This window comes from Pectinophora gossypiella, chromosome 11 (assembly GCF_024362695.1).
Source record: "Pectinophora gossypiella chromosome 11, ilPecGoss1.1, whole genome shotgun sequence".
Classification (NCBI taxonomy): Eukaryota; Metazoa; Arthropoda; class Insecta; order Lepidoptera; family Gelechiidae; genus Pectinophora; species Pectinophora gossypiella.
Window position 1 is genome coordinate 1,240,179 of NC_065414.1, and position 15,890 is coordinate 1,256,068.

General features: G+C 37.0%; 1 protein-coding gene across 3 annotated transcripts in view; it reads left to right on the forward strand.

The window, feature by feature from the left end:
* LOC126370736 (uncharacterized) overlaps nt 1-15,890 on the forward strand; it is a 303,349-nt gene that overhangs the window by 142,380 nt on the left and 145,079 nt on the right. Inside the window, exon 1 of one of the 3 annotated variants that reach the window (XM_050015770.1) lies at nt 5,711-6,116. The exons of the other annotated variants lie outside the window; for them this stretch is intronic. The gene's annotated coding sequence lies outside the window, so the exon portion shown is untranslated. Of the gene's footprint in view, nt 1-5,710; nt 6,117-15,890 lie in introns of those variants that run through there. 3 annotated transcript variants of the gene reach the window in all.

Genomic DNA, 15,890 nt, shown 5'->3' on the forward strand with positions numbered 1-15,890 from the left:
TGCAATACAATATGAGAACATAATAATACTAGAATAATATTAGTACCTTCACTCGTAAATGTTAGGCACTGATTATGACTAGGTTCCTGCCTCACGGCGCGATCAGATGTCGATGTGCGACGTAGAGCAACACGGGTCTCCGCGGACCTGAGATGGGCGATTATAGAGTTAGGCCGGATTTCCAATGACGCGGAGGTGGGCAGAGAAAAGCGGAGATGTGCGGATTTGACCAATCACAGAGTTCGAAAGAGCGAATAACGAAGACGCTCTGTCACTCTCTCCCTCACAGTGATTGGTCGATTCCTGCACATCTCCGCACATCTCCGCACAGGTCCGCGTCAATTGAAATGCAGCCTTATGTGGACAGCCAGCGGAAGTCGACCAAAAAGTTGTTTAAAAATTAACTTTATACATCTATTGATGTGAAGATGATGATAATTATATTATTTCTTTCTCCAATCCCACACGTTGTAAGTACCTATACAATCTCATGCAGTCGGAGGCTTAGAGGTATTTATTTGACTACGACGTAAAGTCATTATTTTATTATTTGAAACAAACAGAAACATGTTTAGATAATTTGTTAAAGGAGATCGTAATCAATCCGATACTTAAATCGTCACTTGTTACGATATCGCCCGATTAGCATCGCGCCGTGAGGAGCCTCGCTAACGGTATTGGAAAGCGAAATATTTCATGTCACACTGAGGCGCCTATTGGTCTGATTGTGTCAAATTCATCGGTCGCCTAGCAAATCTGGGGAGAGGGTGTTCTAAGCTATAAGCGATGAGCGACGTAATATAGACTCGGCTCAAACCGTTAATCCCGAAGCACACCTCGGACACTTCATACAAACCTCGTTTTACACAGACACTACACATTGACATTGTTATACACGCGCATCTGTGTGCTGAAGTCTAAACTATGTTCGAGGGGGGTGAGGCGGGGGGTGGAAAGTTGCCTTTCTATACGTAAGAGTAGTTATTATACCTTATTCTATGCCCGAAGTGAGCGAAGCTACAAGCATTCTCGTTATGTCGTTATTTTTAAATATAGTACCTACTAGATGTCTCTAAATCAAATCAAATATCAAACAAAACATTTAGCAACAATACAAATGGGTGCCCTTATTGCTCTGAAGTAATTTCTTCCAGGTAACCACTACTAGAAATCAGCCATATAAAATTTGAATGCTGGACGATGCAACAGTAACGGTAAATATAGTAACTACAGTTACAAAAAAAAAACAAAATCACCAAAATCGAAAGTAAAACGCTACCGCTCATAACTCGATCACCTGCCTAACAGTTAAGTCAATATATCGATAGGAACTGGGGTATTATGTTGACAATTTCATATACGTTCGCTAGAGAAACTAACTGTGTCATTGGTCCCGTGTTTTAATGGTCAAAGCAATCATAAAATACAAGAAGAAGACACAATGATCGTAATTCGTGTAGTAGACGTGTTCTTTGACTCATTTACTTTTTTTTACTGTGATCCTGTGGTATACTGACTTGCTTCTCAATCGTGTAACGCTAGTTCGAACAACGGTACTGGATTTCAATGCGTTAGTACTAATTTATCTTAAGTGCAGTTTTCACTAGCACAGTTGGCTCGACCATTATAGACGGCGGGGTCACCACCTATCACGTTGGTCTAACAGAAAGCTCGGTGAGGTGTAGGTACTTAGTTCATCTTGCGACGGATGTATATCCCAACTGGGATATAGGTGGGAGCTAATGTTATGTTCTGATAGTAGTGTAGTATTAAAAAAGTCTCCACCAACCCGCAGTGGAGCAGCGTGGTGGAGTATGCTCCATACCCCCTCCGGTTGATTTAGGGGAGGCCTGTGCCCAGCAGTGGGACGTATGTAGGCAGTTTATGTTATTAAAAAGTGCAAGAAAAGTTCGTTTCCTAAATAGTTCCGAGTGACGATCGTACGCAGGACCTCTGGTTTGATAGCAAAGAAAATCGATAATCGAATCGAAATTGAAATCTCTTTAACCTCCTAACGCTGAGATTTCCAATGAGGTTTGGATTTTAAAAAGACATTCGGTCTTACGACTTTAAGCGATAAGGCCGCCATTGGCCATGTACCTAGTTAAGAGAGTAACATAGTCACAAACATAATAGTTCACAATATACACATTTCATAAAAGAATCAGGACTTAGAAATTAGAGGGCACGGCCCTAAACGGTATAACACACTTGTTGTTTTTATGAAGGTCGGGGATTCAGTGAGTCAAAAGTGAGTAGAATGAAAGGAAATGCGAATGGAATGGAATGAGAATTTCGTAATTTAAAATGATGATGGTCCGAACAAAAGGCCAGTATGTGCAGAGTTTGTACTCTGCTACAAGAGTTATACCATCTGTAATACCATGTGACATGCAATCAATAAATAAATAAAAGAGTCTTTTGTAATTATTTCTTTTTATGTTGGTGCAATAAAGTGTATCTGTATTGTATTGTATTTATTTATTTATTTTATTTTATTTATTTAGATAGGTATACCAACAGTACACATATTGTAAAGTTATAAAATACAAGTCTTAAATTAGTTTTTGTATATGTGCTCCAATTACAGGTACACACAACATTCGTAATTACAACAACAAACTTATATATCTAAGTGTATATATATTTATATATAATTAAATATGTATAAAACTTAAACAGAAATTAACTTCTAAATTAAAACAGCCATAAATCTTCTTAGAAAACATAAGAGTTAAAACTATAACATATACATAGGTATATAACAAAATTAAGTATTGTTGGAAACAAATGAATTAAAATTAAAAATACAAATGGGAAAATGTACGTTATGAATTTATGATTGTATTGTATTTGTAGCCAGTGTCTAGCCTTACAGCACAGTTAGATGACACACTATTGAGGACATTTGTGTAGGAGCAACTTTAAATCGTTAACATTTGAGTCGGGATTAGATTTGCCCGATAATCGACTGTGTATCGATCAATAATCGATTATATTCTTAACCCCTAAACGATCAAAATATTCATAGTATCGATACTATCGATGAAATCGATGCGATGTTGGAAAGTCTATGATTATAAAGTGAACCTCTAGATTAATCGTTTATAATCTAATAATAGTTAAATATAATCGATTATATCGATTGTAAAATAATTGCAACACTACCGATTATAGAGCATGATTATAATCGATATAATTGTAGAATCTTCAGTATCGATATATAGTTTATTTGGAGGTAAATAATTACATAATAAGACGTACATTGACCAAATTGGAGATGTCCTTAGAAAAGGTCCAGTGAGATCTACTCTAAACCGTCGTGTGTGTATGAAGCGATTGATGAATGTGGAGAGAAGCAATAGAAGTATGTCAGGATCGAAGCAAATTGAATTCCATAGTCTTTGCATACCCCGGTGGAAAATAGGCGTGAATTTATGTATGTATGTCTCTCTCTCTCTATTTAAGAGCTGCGCTCTTTTCGGTGGAGTCATCACCATTCCTCTCTTCTTCCCGCCAAAACCTTCATCTCCCGATACGACACGACCTGCACCTTCTCTTTTATTTGTTTCATAAATGTTATCCTAGGTCTACCCATTCCTCTCTTCCCTTCAATTTTTCCTTCTACAATGTTTGTTATAAATGAATCGTGTCGTATCAGGTGGCCAATCATATTTCCCCTCCGGTTCTCTATAGTCTTCAATATGGTTCTCTTTTCTTCAACTCTTTCCAGCACTTTTTCATTTGACACCATTTCAGTCCAGCTTATACCCTCCATCCTTCGCCAACACCACATCTCAAACATATGTATGTAAATAATTGATAATCGAATATTTGGCAACACTACCCGGCATCATATTTTATAGCGCACTGTATCGCCGAACTATCTCTTCGCACTAATATCGCTTACCAATACTTACAATTGGAAAGCTGTGACAGCTTTTATAGTGTTGTTTTATATTACAATATAATATTTTATTGGAAAAACGTCAGTATTGTGATTGTTATATTCGAATAATATTTACTATGCAACAGGTGGTCTGCCCGGGTGGTAAGTAGGCGTGAAGGTACAGCCCGCACATAAGCATTTTTTTTCTTTGGGAAAGTCCCTCAGTGGACGATTCACATGCTTAACCATAGTAAAAAAAACATAGCGAACTAAGTCAAATGTCCCGCCATTCTAGTGGACAGTAACTTACTTTTTAATTATTAAAAAAAATATTCTCGAAATCGCCACGATAATTCCATTCTTATTTTAAACACTCAATGTGCACGCTTGAGAGCCGTTGTAAAAGTTCAAAATGGCGGGTAACAACTGGACAAATACAACAATACAAGAGCAATTAGGTTACTCCTGCGCAGGTACTTGTGCGACCCAAACAATGCTTGTTTTAAAACTTACATTTTTAGGTGCGTATACACACTGACTACAAAAATAGTTAAAAGTTTAAACATTTTTGTATTAATAAAATAGATGGAGTATAGCCAGATATTGGGGAAAAAATGTATACAACTTACATTAATATTTTAGAACGTGTATCTATCCGAATTCGACAAAATCACTCGAATCTACATATTAAAATTTTTTAAAGTACTTTATCTTCTATCTTGTGAAATACTTTCCTATACTTACTTATGTAGAAATAATTTCAGGCAAGGTTTAAAAATATTTTTGGCGACGTCTTTTCAAACTAAAATTTTTAAACATCAGCGCTTGTGTACGCAGCATAACATTTTATGGTAAAGCAATCGAGAAATTGATAGTAATGTTTGGATACAACTTTGCTGCTTAGCTTTAAAGTGAAACTGTTTATTTAAAATATGTATTACGCAATTACCAACTGCTTTATTAGATTACTAGCGACACGCCCCGGCTTCGCTAGGGTGCAATGCTGACGAAAAAATGAAATTATTTACGACATTACATTAAAAACCTCAAAAATAACAGTATTTCTCCACTATTTAATGGATGTTATTATACATATAAACCTTCCTCTTGAATCACTACTTATATCTATTAAAAAAACCGCATCGAAATCCGTTGCGTAGTTTTGAAGATTTAAGCGTAAGTACATAGAGATATAGAGACAGAAAAAGCGACTTAGTTTTATAACGTTTTTGCTTTTAATTGATTTGTTACATAAATCTCATCGTCTCTCTAGCATTATCCCGTTTTTCACAGGGTCCGCTTACCTAACCTGAAGATTCGACAGGTCCGGTTTTTTACAGAAGCGACTGCCACACTGCTTGCCGCCTGCTTGCAGACTGCTTGTTACATACTAACTTAAAACTAGAGGTTATAACAATATCTAATACGCCAATGAAGTACTACTAAAATCGCCATTTAAAAATACCACAATATACCTTATCAAGGCAAGAGTGAATAGGGACTTACTAGGTAAGCATGTGCTATCTTCTGCCGCATCGTCATTTACCGTCAGGTAATATTCTGGTCAAATGCTTGTCAGTCTCCCATAAAAAAAAAAGTTCCTCGAATGAGGCACACGTTCGAAATCTATTTCTATTTGTTATTATATACACGAGTAGATATTAAATATTATATTTTATAGTCAGTAAGTACCTTCTTGTTTATGTCAATATAACAACATGTAGCTTATCGCCAAATGTCAACTAACTCAACTTCAAAACGCGAAAAGCTTTTCAGCGAACCTTGCCAAGTTCAATAGCAGCGCGACGCCAGTTCGGAACTCACGCGCATGCCGCTAACACGCGCGACAATCGATCACAATCGATCGATTTGTTTACATCGATTTCATCGTTTCGTGAAGTGCTGGCCGTTTTGATAGTAAAATTTTAAATATAAATTAGAGTATTTAAACTGACTAAAAATTTAAATTGTGCGTTCTGTTTTGGATTTGTTTTTTATTCGTCTAGTGGACGGATTTTACAATACAGAATTTGAGGTTAAAATAGTGGCTGGAAAAAGTAAAGTCAATCAACAGTGACAAAAATTACAGTGCATTTTTGATTAGACAAAGTGATTTGGAAAAAAATATTTTTTTTTTGTGCAGTGTTGAGTGGTATTAAAAATTGATTTCAAAAAGTGTTGCAATTGTGGTGTACGTAGTTCTTGACTTATTTTAGAATTTTTGCAGGTGAGTGTGTTTTTTATTTTAGTTTTTTTTATTTGCATTATTATGATTTTGTTGTTATGTAAATAATGACTATGTTACCGACTGTGTGGGATTGTTCGACATGCCTGGGAAGATTAGCATTTATATTTGTTTATTCGCTTCCTTCCGGTCTAGAATTTTTCAACTACTTACTTCTTAGAAGTAGTTGTTTTATTTTAAAAATCGTAAAGGCTTAAGCGATGGAATTAGAAGAGGAATGCCGAGGCTAGTCTGATCCAGGCTATTTTAAAGAAATAAGAAAGTATGAAGTCGTCGATTTAGGGTACGAATTCATAATGTAAAATGTGTGTGGATAATGTTGAAAGAAGTTCAAACATCTGAAATAAAAATCTATGATTATTTTGATTTTCTCTACGCTTTCACTCTTGTGTATTATTTTTCTCAGATATAATAAAAATTGTTTTTTATTGTTTATTGAATTCCCGAGAAATGCATTTTTGGAGGTATGTGACCTAACCTGTATTGGCTACTTTTCCCTTCGCGGGTTGGAAGATCAGACAGGCTATAAAATCTTGAAACCTGTGAAATCTTCAGGTTAAGGAAGCGGATCCTGTGAAAAACGGGATAATGATAATTGTGGATGATGAATAATAATTGTTTATGACTATTTTATAACTATTATTTATAAATATTGCTGTCAGTCTGACCAGAATCTGGTCACACCTGACCTAACTTAACTTTTAGTTTATTAAAAAAACGGCAGCGCGAGTCGTGAGGCGTCGTCGCTAAATTATTATTATTACTATTTATTATTACTTATTATAAAACTGTATTGCTGTCAGTCTGACCAAAAGCAATAGGTCACACCTGACCTAACTTCACTTTCAGCTTATTAAATAAACGGCAGCGCGAATCGTGAGGCGTCGTCGCAAAATTATTATTACTACTTAAGTATTAATAGTTATTGAAAAACTGTGTTGCATCAGTCTGACCAAAAGCAATAGGTCACACCTGACCTAACTTAACTTTTAGTTGGTGTTTATTTAAGAAGCTCATAGATCTTGTCGGGTCTAAATAAGCGGTAGCGCATCTCGTGAGGCGTCGATAAATCAACGGCGCGCGCGCAGCCGCCCCGCGCTGAAATGTTGATGACTGAGGGCATGGGGGCGGTGGTGCGAGGCGTGAGATTCTAGTCTGTAAATTTATACATAACATAAGCTCATGACTATATCCCAATGGGGTTAGTCGGTAGACAGAGGTACAATCATCGCAAGATGAACTAAGTACCTACACCTCACCGAACTCCCTGTAACACCAACGTGATAGGTGGTGAGCCGTATCGCCATCTATAAATGGCTAGGGCTCTAAACCACTATATTCGACTTTATAAGTTTGACTTCATGTTTCATTATAGATTATTATATTATAATATCGGCCTCCGTGGTCCAGTGGTTGAGCGTTGGGCTCACGATCCGGAGGCCCCGGGTTCGAATCCCGAAGTGTATCCTATAAAAAACCGTCAGACAAGCTACTTTTCGTCTGTGTTCTAGACTTTGTGTGTCTTCTACTTCTATCGTGTAGGTTTGTGAGGTGGAGTACTAACCTCATTAACCTTGGTGTCAGGGTTACTATTGAGCCGCCAAAGGCCCCTGACATGGCTCATGTAACGACTTGTAGTCTTACTGATGTAAGTAGTAACCGGGACCAACGGCTTAACATGCCTGTCGAAGCCCGGATCATCTTACTTTTGTACAATCAGGTGGTCAGCCTGTAATGTCCTAACGAAACTAGGGATCACAAAGTGATTTTTGTGATACGTCCCCACCGGGATTCGAACCCGGGGCCTCTGGATCGTGAGTCCAACGCTCAACTACTGGACCGCATAGGCTGTTTTGTGTGTGATACTCGCCTTTCTTCTATGTCTTGCACCACATCCCACAAAGTAAGACCCAACTTAGTCAGTCGTACTGACAACGTTATGTGCGGTTTGACAAATTATAACCACTCATTCAGCTTTTACTGGCTATTCGGAGTTTTAACAGTTGTTTTAGGGAAACATTTACTTGCCTGTTGCAATGTTTTGGGTTAGACTATTATCTTATTTGAGGTGTCGTTTTAATCTATCATAGGATGGCACTTATAAAAGACTCGCCCGTAGAGCTAGAATTCGCATAAGTTTACCTTCTTCTATCATGTGGGTTTTGAGGTGGATTACCAACCCCAACAACCTTGGTGTCAGTGTTAGGTACTATTGAGCCGCCAAAGGTCCCTGACATGGCTCATGTAACGACTACATACTTACATCAGTAAGTAGTAACCGGGACCAACAGCTTAACGTGCCTTCCGAAGCACGAATCATCTTACTTTTTGGACAATCAGGTGATCAGCCTGTAATGTCGTAACCAAACTAGGGATCTCAAAGTGATTTTTTGTGATATGTCCCCACCGGGATTTGAACCCGGGTCCTCCGGATCGTGACCCCAACGCTCATACCACTGGATCACAGAGGGCGCCGCATAACTTAATAGTAGTTATCAAATGCACATTTCGTAACATAAATTAAATAATAATTTGGAACGCTGTTTCTTAAATTAATATTTTTTTCATTCCGAATTTAAAATCCTTTTTTTAAACTATTGGTTGCCAACCACTGCCAAATACTAAATTAAAAATATAAATACATAGTTATCCGAGACTCGAGGGCTAGATCCCAAAAACTAGTGACAGACTTATTTATAGAACGGTGTTTATTAAATTAATAATTTAATTTCGTAATTCCAATTTTAAATTAAATTTATATTTAATCAACATTTAAACTGGCAGATACAAATTAAAATAAATTTTAAATTCCTTACTTATTTAAAATTATTGGTTGCCAGCCACAGTGAAATGAAAAAATAAAAATATAAACAGTTATCCGAGACTCGTGGGCTCTAGTTGATTTTATTTACCTAGTAACAAAGTAACTCGATGAAACTTTTATAGCGGCTGTTGAAAATCGATTCTGAATTCGTTATGATGTCGTTCCCATGGACTTGACCTAACCCAACCGAGAGTATATGAACACCATATTTATTTGATGACTTCAACAAATGTGAGATGCATTTTGATGAATGAAATAAAGTGTTTGTATTTTGACGTGACTTATTGTAGATTAGCTTCAGTCAGCAGCGGTTTCGAGGCGCTTTTTATTTGTAAAGTCCGCCTGAATACAAAAATATTCACGCCTTTTCATTTTATCTAACTATATTTCAGAATGTAAATCTATAATGACAACTTATTCAGTTATATTGCTTTTCGTCGAACCCCCAGTTCTTAGTAGACTCATTAGGTAAATAGAGTTAAGCCAAACTGCGCAGGATATGTCAAAAATAAGGAAGTAACTTTACTTAAGTGAGGAAATATTCCTGCGATTTGAAATAAGAATAGATTCATCAACTTTCAACGGGGAAATTCAGGGTAGTTAAGAAAAAGCCAGGTCAAGAGAGAAGATACAATTGTCATAGTTATAGAAAACTTGAATGGATAGATGCAATTGTCATAATAAGATAACGATGACTGAATGAACACATAAATATTTAAGAATTTATATTTTTTAATGAATGAGACGAAAGCTATTCGGCAATAAAACGTCCGTTTACTACAATTAGATAAGTGAGAAATGCTAAAAAATATTAAAATTATGTATGTCCTTTCCATATCTCCGACCTGTGGAGTCCCGGACATTTGGAAGGCGTGTGTGGGATCGAGTCCATTATTATTTTTACCTAGCGGCGGCAGCCCACGACTTCGTCCGCGTGGATTTCGGTTTCCGCGGTAAGAATTTCCGATTATTTAAATGATTAAATATAAGGTATAGATTCTAAATTGAATAAAAAAAAAATCGTATATAGATCAATCACTACACAGCCCTAATCATAGACCTGGCTTTTTTGTAGGACAATTTAAGATAAATATTTCCATCATATCATACATTACATTATGTGTAACGGTTTTGTCCGCGCACGCCAGAATCTCTCGCAGATGGTAGATTATTTCCTACTTACTTCAAATTTCTGATCTTGATATTTTTGATAATTCACACAGTATCTTTATAAATCGTAGCCTATGTGTTATTCTGATGTCTAAGCTACATTATTGTAAAGTTTCATTAAAATCCATTTAGTAGTTTTTGCGTGAAAGCGTAATAAACATCCAAACATCCATACTTACAAACTTTCACATTTATATTTATATTAGTAAAATCTTAGTGTTCTTTTTTATTATTAATGTTTTCCGTGTGGTTTCTGTCCTGTGTTAAATGTAATGTACGGTCACGAGCAATATAATGTACCCTTAGGACTCTGTCGCACTAACATATTTGACATTTAGTGAGACTTACAGTTCAATTTGTCAAAAAAGTTAATGTGACATGGTACCAAAGTGTATACATATTAATGCTCGTGACCGTACCTGTCTGTCTGTGTTTGTGGTGTCCGAAAATAATAAACGTTTCTTTCTTTCTAAAAATTAGTAAGGCTCACTAGGACACCATGGTGCCGCCACTTTAGACAAAATGTAAAACTATCCCCCGGTCCCGAGTTCGAATCCCGGTGGGGACAAATCACAAAAATCACTTTGTGATCCCTAGTTTGGTAAGGACATTACAGGCTGATCACCTGATTGTCCAAAAAGTAAAAAGATCCGTGCTTCGGAAGGCACGTTAAGCCGTTGGTCCCGGTCATTACTTACTGATGTGAGTACGTAGTCGTTACATGAGTCATGTCAGGGGCCTATGGCGGTAATAACCCTAACACCAGGGTTGATGGGGTTGGTAATTCACCTCACAATCCACACGACAGAAGATGATGTAAAACTATACTTTGGAGGTAAAGCTTGTTCACGCTATCTGCCCTCTCCTCGTTAACCTTTCACTCTCACAGGCCTACTGGAAGAAAATACGCATCTACTCCTCACCAGCTATGTCTAATAGGGGGCGAGCCTATTGTCATTAACCGGGCACAAATCCTGGAAATCAGGTGCTATCCTAAATACGAAACTCATAACATTGTTTTAAGTTTACGCGATTATTATCATAATTAAAACACATAATAACGAGTTCTTACCGCGTTTAAATCAGGGAAATATGAGACTCCCGATATTTCGGCACTATTACAAGTGCCATGATCACGGAATGATGTCTCATATTTCCCTGATTTAAACGCGGTAAGAATCCGTTATTATGTGTTTCAATAACGAAACTCATAAATTGGGATACATTTCTGTTAGAAATAAGTTGTGCCTTTTGTCTCTCCTCATGTTGTCATATTGTGTTTCTGTGTTATCCTGTGTACAATAAATGATTAAATAAATAAAGTCGATGACCCAAATGAAACGCCCCATAACATATAGAAAAAAACTGTTATGTTGTGTGCGGTAGCGGTGTCTAAAATAAACTTGCATATTAAGCATCGTCATCTACTTCCCATATGGAAACCAGATCACACGGACCATTCAACAGATTACAACCTGAGCAAACTTGACCATAGAGCAACAACATAAATTGAAAAGCAATTCTAATATGGCTGGAGGAAATCACAGCATGAGGTTGCGATGGTCTGTAGAGATGGGCTTACGGTGGTATTTTTAACACTATTGATGCAGTAACTGATATGTTTATTAACACATGTTTATAGAACACGATGTTCGTGCCTCACCTAACAGGGTCCACATAAAGTCAGCTTCGTGGTTCACGCCGCGACTTGTGTTGAGTGAGACCCTTTTATCTCAGGACGTCCACCACCACCTTATGATCATTTCGACAAACGTCTTGCTTTTTTTTTGTAATTGTTTAGTGGAAATTTGATATGATGTTATTGTCTTTTTTTGAGTGTGGTGCCCTTTTGTAATAAACTATTTCTATTCTATTATATTCTATATGGGAACAGCTTGTGATAGGGTAGGTGTTATATTGCTTCTTCTTCTATCGTGTGGGTAGTGAGGTGGTTATTATTGAGCCGCCATAGGCCCCTGGCATCACTCATGTAACGACTACGTACTTACACCAGTAACCGGGACCAAGGGCTTAACGTGCCTTCACGTATAATCTTACTTTTTGAATAATGCAAAAAAATATATATAATATCATATTGCTTTTATTAATATAAATGTTAGAAGATATTTATACGTAAAGAGAGGATGAGCTCAGTTGAACACACGAGTAAGTGACAACTATTTTTAGAAACAATATTCCGGATAAGATGTTAATGAAACAATTTAAAACGGTTTATTTTTCAAAATAGTCATGATTGATTATTCAATGCTATTTATTTAAAGATTCACGCTTCAAAAGCGATTGATTACTTGTATTTGAATTATGTTAAACCTTTTTTTTTTTGACGTGACTTGTTGTAGATTTGCCGCAGATGGCATTAACTACTTGGCCGGACAAATGGGGAGCGCTGAAGGCTCTCACCCGGTACAACGTTTAAGACAACAGGCCTGAGGGTGCCCAGTTGGGCGCGAACCTCGGCTCAGGGCGTATGTTAAACCAATACTTTAAGAAGTGTCTGAAAAACGAACTTAAAGAAGCAACTGAGTAGATACTTTCCGCCAGATAGTACTGTGTCTTTCGTCCTTGTGTGGAAAACTTGTTCTGTATGTTGTATGCAATAAAGTATATTTGTATTGGCACTTTGCACTTTTTATTGCAAAACGATTTTAAGGTATCAGAACTGTTCCAATCTTCAAGAATCGTAGTAGCTGTTACATTGTCAACACCGTCTTAAGTCTCAACACTAAAGTGGTTTAAAAGAAATGTCGTTTCACACCGTTTGGATATTATAATCAGAATAATAGCGGAAGACAGTATAATTAATTAAATGGCGTAAGAGTTGACGCAGGTCCGTTTGATTGAAGTTGACTTTCCATTTAGAATTACACGGTTATACGAATGAACGGACTTGTTAATATATGCAATAAAGAAAATGTGAGAAATAATACTTTAAACTCACACCACGTCATTAATTTAAGAGCCACGCTCTTGTTGGTGTAGCATTCTCTTGTTTAGGGAAAAATTGGGCTGTAGTTTCCCTCCTGCTTCCGTCCTGCAGTACTCTCTCTGACGCGATGTCTGATTGATGAATGTGGAGGAAGCAAGAGAAGTGTGTCAGGATCGAAGCAAATCGAATTCTATAGTCTCTGCTTACCCCGGTGGGAAAAAGGCGTGAGTTTATGTATGTATGTATCATGATTTAAATACAGCTGGGCATTATTTTAAACCTGGTTAACCTCCAGTTTTCTACCTAAAATATTTTTTAAATGGCACTCAGCAGGGTTAGTCTGCAAACTTTCAAGCCAGCTCCATCCATCAACCATCAACTTTGCATATAATGAAGCCATTACATCTAAGAGTTGACGCCCAATAGAGTTAAAGTGAGTTGTGTGACAACCTGCTATATTTTTAGCGTAAGAGGCGCTTAAATCACCGGCTACGCTGCGTACACGCGGCTTTTCATTGAGCGATTTACGGTTATGACTCGCAGGAAAGTCGTTGGACGTTTAGTAACAATCGCCCATAAGAGCACTTTTGCTTGGTTCGTTAAAAACTAGTCGATGTGACGGTTTATGTTGTTTTTCCAACCCGCTATAATGCGCCTGAGTCGATTTTTGCTCACGTATTTGCTTTGTATTTGTTGCTTTTAGTTGAATTTCGGATTTAAATTGGAACGTAATAATGTGAAGCCTTGAACCTTTAAAACCAGCTGAACAATTATTTTTCTTGTTGCTTGCTCTACCTATTAGTCCTTCGTTTTAAATAATTTGTGAACAATTTACATGATACATCTACGTCGATTTGATTTCATTTATTCTAAAGTCAAATATAGCAATATTCCTACTGCCTTTATGAAGTTATTTTACTTATTTAATTTGAAAATTAATCGTCCCTTCAGTAAGTTAAACCACACCATTTATATCGAGGTTTTAATGATCAGTTTCACAGAGTCAGTTTAACATCTGGTTATAAGTACTTACAGGTACAGGTAATTTTATGTTTCCTTCGATTGAATTTCAACCTCTTAACCTTTGTAAGTAGATAATGTTGACTTGCTAAGTTTCACAGATGTATTCAGATACATTAAAATAAACTCATCTAAAAGTAATTATTGCAATGAGAGAGAGAGAGAGAGAGAGAGAGAGAGAGAAAATGTTTATTCAACAAATTGTGACACATTACATACGAAGTGTTACAAACAGAGTAAAAACAACAAAATATCATAAAACAATTTTTAAAACTCAGTACATAATGTGGCACAGCAGTGAATAGGACACGAACTCAGCATTGTGTCTATTTCCGAAGAAACAGACGCTGTTTTTCAGTCGCTCCTTAATTTTCCGTCTGTTGGATCCCGCGAAGCTGACATGACTCATAGCGCAAATAAATAAAGTAGGTATCTATCAGATAAGAGTTACATATATAAACAAAATATATTTGAACAATTATATATTAGGTATGCATAAATATTAATAGAGAATAGGTAATAACACTGCAACAGCACAATTATAACAATAAATATAATACGTAAGGTGAATAACAAAAGTATCAGTACATAATTATAATATTGGGAAACAGGATGCTTTACCACCAGGACGCCCGTTTTTTCTCCACAAGCAAACCTTTAAGGTGCTTCTTAAAAGTAGATTTACAAACAGAGCGCAATACTATTTGACTCTATGTAGTTTTTGAGAGATATACATAAGTATATAATGTAACATGCATGCACATGTAAAACTTGGCACACGTGTGTCTACATAGAAGATAAACGAATATTTTGCTATTCCAATAGTATTATAATACAAGTGGGTCAAATGAATAATCATTCCATCAGTATTGAAGTCGGTGAAAATTAATTATTGTAAAATATTGCAGGAGCTCGGTGGCGCAGCGGTAAACGCGCTCGGTCTGCGATTGTTGAAGTAAAGCAACTTTCGCAAAGGCCGGTCATAGGATGGGTAACCACAAAAAAAAAAGTTTTCATCTCGAGCTCCTCCGTGCTTCGGAAGGCACGTTAAGCCGTTGGTCCCGGCTGCATTAGCAGTCGTTAATAACCATCAATCCGCACTGGGCCCGCGTGGTAGTTTAAGGCCCGATCTCCCTATCCATCCATAGGGAAGGCCCGTGCCCCAGCACTGGGGACGTTAATGGGCTGATGATGATGATGATTGCACTCTTTCTCTTAATACATTTCGGATGGAATTCGCTACTTGGCCGGAAGCTCTAAACCATATACTTACAAAGAATATAATATCGCCGATTGGAGCGACGTTTCACAAGTAATAATAATAATAATAATAATAATAAAAATCTTTATTTACTCTCACAAAAAGTAATGCCATTGTAATATAACAACAATACATTATGTGAGAATCTGGTGCCTGATCTAGGTATAACCCTGTGTTCCAGGTCACCAGGTTCCCACTCCCGGAGGTCACATATACATGAAATTGGCGACGTTATTTCAATTATTGAAAAATAGGTGTGTGTGTGTGTGTGTGTGTGTGTGTGTGTGTGTGTGTGTTTGTGTGTGTGCGTGTGCGTGTGTGTGTGTGTGTATGGTTGTGTGCTAGTCATGCGAGTGTAAGTAGTAATTCAACTGTTGTATCACGTTTGAGCGTCATTTGTTTCCAGATTTCGCCGTGGCCTTTGCACGGGCCTGCTAATACGATAGTCTAACGAAACGTTCCATTTTACTCAGTAAAAGTTAAAAAAAAACCTTTTGCCTTTAACCTTTGGGCGGAACAATAAATAACTTTTTT